Below are 7,417 nucleotides of genomic sequence, written 5' to 3' on the forward strand. Positions count from 1 at the left end.
CTCTTTGTGATGCTTCTTGTGCCTACCATGCTCGTCACTGTATTTTGTCTCTTCTATTTCTTATCCTCTTCCACTGAATGTCTGCCTTTGCTTATCTTTTAAACTCATAAGTGTGTCTTTGTTTGCTTATCTATTTCTTCCTTGAATGTCTTTGGTCTTTCTCCTCTAACTAAAGTGTGTCTTACCCATTTCCATGATTCTCTTACTAGTTTCTTCTCTGTATATCTTTGTCTCATTTTCTTTCTTGTACCCAAGAGTGGTCTGTGTCTTGTCTTAGATGTCTCTCTCTAGTGTTTTCATTTTGTTACTGATTCTCCTTGCTCTCCTAGATCTGGCTCTTCTTTCACTGTTTGTCTCTTTGCGTCTCTTGAGTCACATGCTGTGTGCCTTTTGCTCACTGCTTGCTATGCCTACCTCTCTTCTTTTTCTCTTTGTGAACTGTTTGTCACCCCCTCCCCTTGATGGTTTGACATTTCACCTTTTCTGATACTGGCCACCCTTCTGCTGTTTCTACTCTTTATCTTGCATTGCTCTTTTCTACATATTCTTTCTGCCTCTCTTGGGCCATTTTCTCTTTTCTTCCTGCTTTGTGTGCCCCAGTGTCTCTTTGTTCTTTGTGATTTTCCATGTCAGTATTCATCTCTGTGTTCTCTTATTTCTTCTCTGCTTTTGCCTTTCTACTTACCTTTGAGTATTTCAGTCTCTTCTTGAGTCTATGTCTCCCCCACTTTGATTTCATGCAGTCCTCTCTCCTTGCATACTTTTTGTGCATGTGTGTGTGCATGCTTTTGTGTGTGTGTGTGTTTGTAACAAAGGGGTCTCCTAACCCCTTCCTAATAGGTGCAGAGTGTCAGCTATCAAAATATAAGCATTGAAGAGCTGTTCCTTATGCCAGGCCGCCTGTGAGATGATCCAAGACCAATAAAAGGCCCAAAGGTCTAGACTGGAGTTGGACGGAAGACTCAAGTCTCGGTGAGACAGAAGGCCAAAGACCCAGGATGGGATGAAAAGCCTTCGCTTGAAGACCTATGACCCAAAAATGGAAGGGCCCAAGCACACATAAAGACCCAGAACTCAAGCCTGTCTATATAGACAGAAGGCCCAAGAGAGACAGATATCTCCAGCCTAAATTAGGCGGGAAGCTGGAGGCCCATGACCCAGAATCCAGGAAGGATAGAAGCCCCAAGACCAAAGGAAATTCCAAGATGAGAACCCTAAACCGCAGCTCTTTTCTATTGTTCTCCTCCCTACTCTTGGACATTTTCAGTTCTCCCTTCCCTGTTCTCATATCTCCATTTAAACCCACTTCTTTTGAGATGTCATTTTTGACGTTGCTGCTACTTTAAAGAAACACACCTTTAGATCAGTAATATTATGCCTGGGCCAGTCTTAAGCCAGTTTTTATCGCACTTTTAAGCCATTTATTAAGGTTTTGGTGTTTTGCAAAGTTCCATTTCTCTTCACCTCCTCTCCACTTGAGAGGGACACATAGGTGACTTTATATTTCAGTCCCTTCTTTCCTCAGAAGCTCTAGGCTGATGAGAGAAGTAAAGCATCAGGTTACTGAGTGGAAAATAAGTGCCAGGCTATCTAGAGAAAATGTGAAGAGATGCTCCAGGCCAATGAGAAGAACTAGACAAGAAATACACAGATGTGCCAGCTTGCTGAGAAGCACCAGCCAGCAACATATTACTTCTTTGAGCTTGGGTGAGCAGGATTCCTGAGGTTTGGGGTTCCTACTGATAGTTATGAAAAAGGAGGATTGGGCCTGGGAAAGAGTGAGGCCCCAAGGAGGCAGCCTGAACTCCCTGCTCATAGTAGTGGCCTAATAATGTGGTAAACTGTACCAATCCTGCCCCTGGGTTTAATACTTACCTCTAGGCATAAAGATGAGAGAAGTTGGGAATATTTAGGAGGATTAATCCCTTCCTTGATATTTTTCCTCTTACCATGAGGAAAGATAATTTTAATGATTGAGAATATATATGAAAACACTGTAAAACAGAAAAAAAGCAAGGCATTCTCATTAATGGTATATTGGCATCCATGCACAGCTAACATTTGAAAATGCACTGTCAGTTGTGAAGCATTATGTAAGTCGAGGTCATCACACCCTTTCTGAAAGGGTCGGATGGTAAATATTGTAGGTTTTACAGGCCATTTGGTCTCTGTTGCTTTTTTTAAAAAAAGCAAGTGAATTTGGCCTGTGGGCCACAGTTTATCACCCCTGATGTAATTGCCAGGGACTGTGTGCTGAACAATATTAATTTCCTTCTGTGTGCCTGTCCCTGTGTTAGACACTAAAGATGCAATGACTATGATTATATCTAGGTGATCTGAAGAAAAATAAGTGAATGTGAGTTGTAAACTATAAAGCACTTTAAAGACTTACAAGTTTCAGAGTTGATGAATGAACATTGATTACATAGTATATACATTCTAGGCACTGTAGATACAAGGAATAAAAGAAGCATGAATAAAGTGCTTTGTCAAAAGTATGTAATACTGTACAGATATTAGGAATTAAGTGTTTGATAAATGAATAATTCATGTATTTCTGGCCATTGTGTTTCTGTGGCTATGGTGATTTTGAGTAAAAATACAGTATTCCAAGTCGCAGAAGAGAAAACATAAAAACTGCTTTTAAACCATAAAATACACTGGAAATACAAGGGATTTAAGCTATTGTGATCACTTATAATGTGCCAGATACCATGCTAGGCACTACAGATGTCAAAGGGAAAAAAATGTTCTCATTATAGAACAATTAAAAATTTTAGATAGGCAATACATATTAAAGTGCTTTGTACTAAAGCACTGTATAAATACCAATGGGCTATATGTTTATAATGAATGAATAAGTATTAAGTGCCTTATATGTACCAGCTATTGTTTCAGGTACTATGAAATCCAAGATAATGCTCCCAAGTAATAAGAGGGAGGTTTATGTCCTATACTATTTGGATGTAAGAATTAGATCTTGCTTATTTTAATCAATAAAGACTTTACTGGTGATATCAAATTAAATTATTACCAGTATATTTTCCCTGGTAGCAGGAAAATGTAATGAATGAGATTGAGCTTTCTAACTATAACGTGCTGTATAAATATAAGACATTAGATGTTTTCTATGTGAACAAACTTATGTGAGACAGGCATGGTCTCTACAAAATTCTCATTGTGTGCTTGACCCATATGAGAAAGGTAGTATAAATAGTTATACAAACTGAGGGTTTAAATGCTTGTTAAATGAATGGATTATTAATATCAGTTGCCTACTATGTGAACTCACTGTTATAGGCATAAAGAGATATACAAATTTATCATTTTATTGTGCCTAAAGCTGAGAATAAGGCAATGTTAGCATTTTGTGGACTCTAAAGCACCATATAAATGTAACTATTGATTTTTTCATTTGGTGTGCCTAGTACTAGGTTTACAAAATTATATCACAGTTACTATACCATGAAAAAAAGTCAAAAAATTTGAGGAAGGATTGTTAACTATTGAACATTTTTATATGTAAAGGATTAGATATCTGATGAATGCAAGACTGGATAATAATTATCTATTATGTGCCGGTCTCCTTGATAAGCATCAGGGATGTGAAGATAGTCCATCTTTATTGTGTTCTGGGCAGCAGAAGGTAATGTATAAAATCAATTTGTAAGTCTTAAACTGGCATATATAAATATATAAGCCATATCTGCTGAATGGACATTGATTACTTTCTCTTATTCCCAGAGATAGCAACTGGGGATGCAAAAATTCATTGTCATTATTATTGAACCTGCAACAGAGATCTGTGTGTAAATTTTACAAAGCCTACTGTTCTATACAGATATAAGGAATTAACTGTTGGCTTAATGAATGATTACTGATTCCTTTCTATGAGGCTCAGAACTGCACATGCACTAGGATATAAAAATGATGTTATCCTTATCAGATGGTCACAGGAGGAAATGAGGTAACAGGTGTGGGAATCCAGACTGAAAGTTACTTAACCACTGCCAAGCCTATTTGATGAAATTTAAAAACATGGGCAAAATGGAATTGTGCAAGGCAGTATGCTGAATGCTGAGCTAGGTGGAAAGATAAAATCTATACCAGAAGGCTACTTGCTCCCTGACCTGACCAAAGAAATGGGAATTTTTTTTTTAAAGCAAGGTGTTATGGTTCTCCATTGGTCTTTTAAATGCTGAAGATGGAGGTGAATTAGATCCACCCTGGCCTGGCTTAGAGACATTAAAGGAGTAAAAAATGGCTCAGGTTGGCTTTTAGATTAATTTGATTAACAGAGCATCTTTTATGTGGAATACATCATTCTAGGTCCTGAACATAACAGAATTGAAATGGGCCTAGTCTAAAGGGCATTAGATAGATCACAGATCATAGCTGAAGATCCAGAAACACCTTTGATTTTTGAGTAAATACTTGAGTTCCTGTTCTCTGGATGAATTAGTAGATTAAGTCTGGTCCAGAAAACCTATTGACTTGTCTTGGAGATTGAAAAAATAGGAAAAAAAAAAAGATATGGTTCTTTCAATATAAAATGAAGACATTTTTCCTGGCTCTAGAAAGTCCCAATGTCACTTGCTCATTGACCTAGCTTGAAGCCAGAAGACTGATAAAAGGCCTTAGGGTTTGTCCTTTAATTCTTTAACATTCTGCTTTTATTATAGTTAAATTAAGATGAGAATTAAGATGAAACAACTAGTTTTAAAAGTATTTGCTCATTGGCCTGGCATAGAGTCAGGAAGCCACTTAACAAAAAAGATTCTTCCTAAATTTTCCATATTTTGTAAATTATTCACTTGAATGAAATACTGTTCTGCTGAGGAGAATGAAGAGATTTAAAAGACCTAGACCAAAATACACTTTAATCTAACTAACTTATGGAGGAAACACAAGAGCAAATTTAATAAGAGACTGCAGTTCTTTCATTAGTTGAAAAAACTTCATTGAGCAGCTGTGATAGTAAGACACTGAGATGGAATGATTAATTATATCACCTTCTCTTTGGCATGTTTTGTAGAGTAGGAATAAGAGAGCTTTTTAGTTATTCATTCATACAAACATTGAAGAAGGTGATGCTAAATGAAATTGATCTGGTACAAAATGCACTTGGAGATGCAATTTAAAAAACAAGAAATTGAGTGAAACTCTTCATTGAATAGAAGTGTCTATTCTATTTCAGATCTTGACTGAAAGACACTTGCTTGGCTTGGAAATTGGAATATAAGAGGAGAGGTTACTGTTCATTCATTTTTTTCATTTATTCATTCACTCTACAAGTATGTTTGAGTGCCTATTGTGCATAAGCTCCTTAGCTAGGTTCTCAGTTGGCCCCAGAGACATGAAAAAATGAATACCTTGCCAGAGAACTTTTAAAACTTGCCTTTTGGTCTGTTTTCTGGTTAGGGGTATGGCTTATTTCCTCAATAATAATGTGTGGTTTAATTCCTACTCCATATTTCTTCTACCACTCTGGCCACTACAATAAGCAAGGGTTTCTACTGAGCTTGCTCCTTAAGTTGCAGGCACCTTCCTTATAATAAACACTTCAGTTTTCCTAACCCATCCCTCATGAAAAATGGCTGTGACTGTTGGTGGGCAGAAAGAGGGATGAAAAACAACTGATTCCCAAACCTCAGTCTCATTGGTACAAACCTCAGTCTCATTGGTACAAACCTCAGTCTCATTGGTACCAGCCTTGGGGAACCACTCATACTTAAGCCACAATTGGTTTTGAAACAACACAGGTTTCGTCTATTTTCAATTCTTTACCTTTTACATTCTAACAAATATACACTGCCTAAATAGATCTCTTTAAAAAACAATCCTCTGGTAGTACTTAGCAAGTTTGGAGATGGAGACATGATTTCTGTTTTGCAACAGCGTCTCAACTTACAACTTGGAAATCGTTTCCTTTTTACCAGCAAAACCTGCTTAAGAAAAGACTTATTATAATTAAATAATGCAGTGAATGAAAATAGCTTAACAATTTACCATGCTTAAGTTTTAAGAATGATAAAAATTGGAAGAATTGGCAAAAATTGGAGGGAAAAATTACAACAACAAAAAAAAATCTTCTATATCTAGGCCCAAATGGGTTTTGGCCTTTTCTATTTTTTAAATCACTCACAGAGGGTGGGATAGGAGGAAGAGTGAAAGAAAAGGTCAAACCTGATTCTAAAAAGGGTTGGTCTTAAAAGCATTACTACCTCCGAATCTAACTTGGGGATTGCTGTTTTTAGTTTAATGCAATTCCAGTAACTGGTCACTGTTGAGATGAGGACAAAGTCCTTTGTCCCCACTCATTTCTGTAAGTTTTTGAGAAACAATTTTTTGTTTAATGGTTATTGATTAAACCTTGGGTTAGATAATTATGGAATTTATTAATTAAATCTATGTTACCTCTCCATCATAAGGTAGTCTTAAAGCTAAAGTCAAAATTCACTGCAGAGGAACAGGACTTTATTGTTCACTATAATTCGTACATACTTTCAAACCATCTAAACTTTAGTTTACATGGCAAGCCAACAATAACATAAGTAAATGGAGAAGGAAATAGACGAATGGCAAAAGATAGTTGCTGGAGGGAGCAAATTTGAAGAGGATTTGAAGGTGATGTTTCTAGTTTTTGCTTTGTACATTTTAATTTAATCTTCAGGTATATCTGACATGTTAATAATGTTTGGTGTTTAATATGTGCTATTAGCTGGATTCAGTAACTCCCCTTTCTTCAGATGGGGGTGGGGGTGCATTATTGGAAAGTAGAAAGGAGAAAGTAACTAAGAGCCTTCCTTTCACAGTTTCTGGCATCCCAAGACTACCACTACTGCTAAAAAAGAATAAGAACATGTTATCATCTGATTTTTGTGGCATAAATGAAGTTGTGAAAAAATCTTTTTTTACAAAGGAAATGGCTTCATCTTTATCCTTCTACCTCAAAGGGAATCTATGCCAGAATGCTCCGATGAATGGAAGGCACACTTGGACTTGTGAACTGAAGTGAAACGCAGAATCTCTGAGCCATGGTTGTTTTGAAGATCGAAAAGTCTTGTTCAGCATGGGTGACCAGCAAAAAAGCAATCTAGAGCTGTCTGTATGTCACAACTGAGACAAATTGGGGAGTTTGTTGTTTAATGCCAAATAAAAATGTACTGTTTTGAAAACTTTGTATTTCAATGTAACAAGTTCTACCTCACTGTCCCTTCCTAACCACATTAGTTACCTCAATTTTTTAAAAAAATTATCTTAATCACCCAGTTTGGGTAAGTCTTTGAGGTCTAATTTTTTTTTTTTCTAGCTTCAGTTGCTTTGGTCAGGAATACTGAGAAGCACAAACCCAATTTTAAAAATGTGAGAAGCAAAAATTATTGAAGAAGAGGGCTGGGATAGGAATAGTGCATAA

At 36.6% G+C, this 7,417-nt stretch overlaps 1 long non-coding RNA gene across 12 annotated transcripts in view; it reads left to right on the top strand.

The window, feature by feature from the left end:
• The window catches only part of LOC132513945 (uncharacterized), a 31,113-nt gene extending 23,935 nt beyond the window's left edge, over positions 1 to 7,178 (top strand). For 10 of the 12 annotated variants that reach the window (XR_009538602.1, XR_009538596.1, XR_009538597.1 and 7 more), the window contains 2 exons: positions 112 to 1,707; positions 6,816 to 7,178. This is a non-coding gene — a long non-coding RNA (uncharacterized LOC132513945). The remainder of the gene's footprint in view (positions 1 to 111; positions 1,708 to 6,815) is intronic. The other 2 variants (XR_009538604.1, XR_009538603.1) reach the window with 1 other exon arrangement.
• Positions 7,179 to 7,417: the final 239 nt, after the last annotated feature.

This window comes from Lagenorhynchus albirostris, chromosome X, assembly GCF_949774975.1.
Source record: "Lagenorhynchus albirostris chromosome X, mLagAlb1.1, whole genome shotgun sequence".
In the NCBI taxonomy this organism is placed as follows: Eukaryota; Metazoa; Chordata; class Mammalia; order Artiodactyla; family Delphinidae; genus Lagenorhynchus; species Lagenorhynchus albirostris.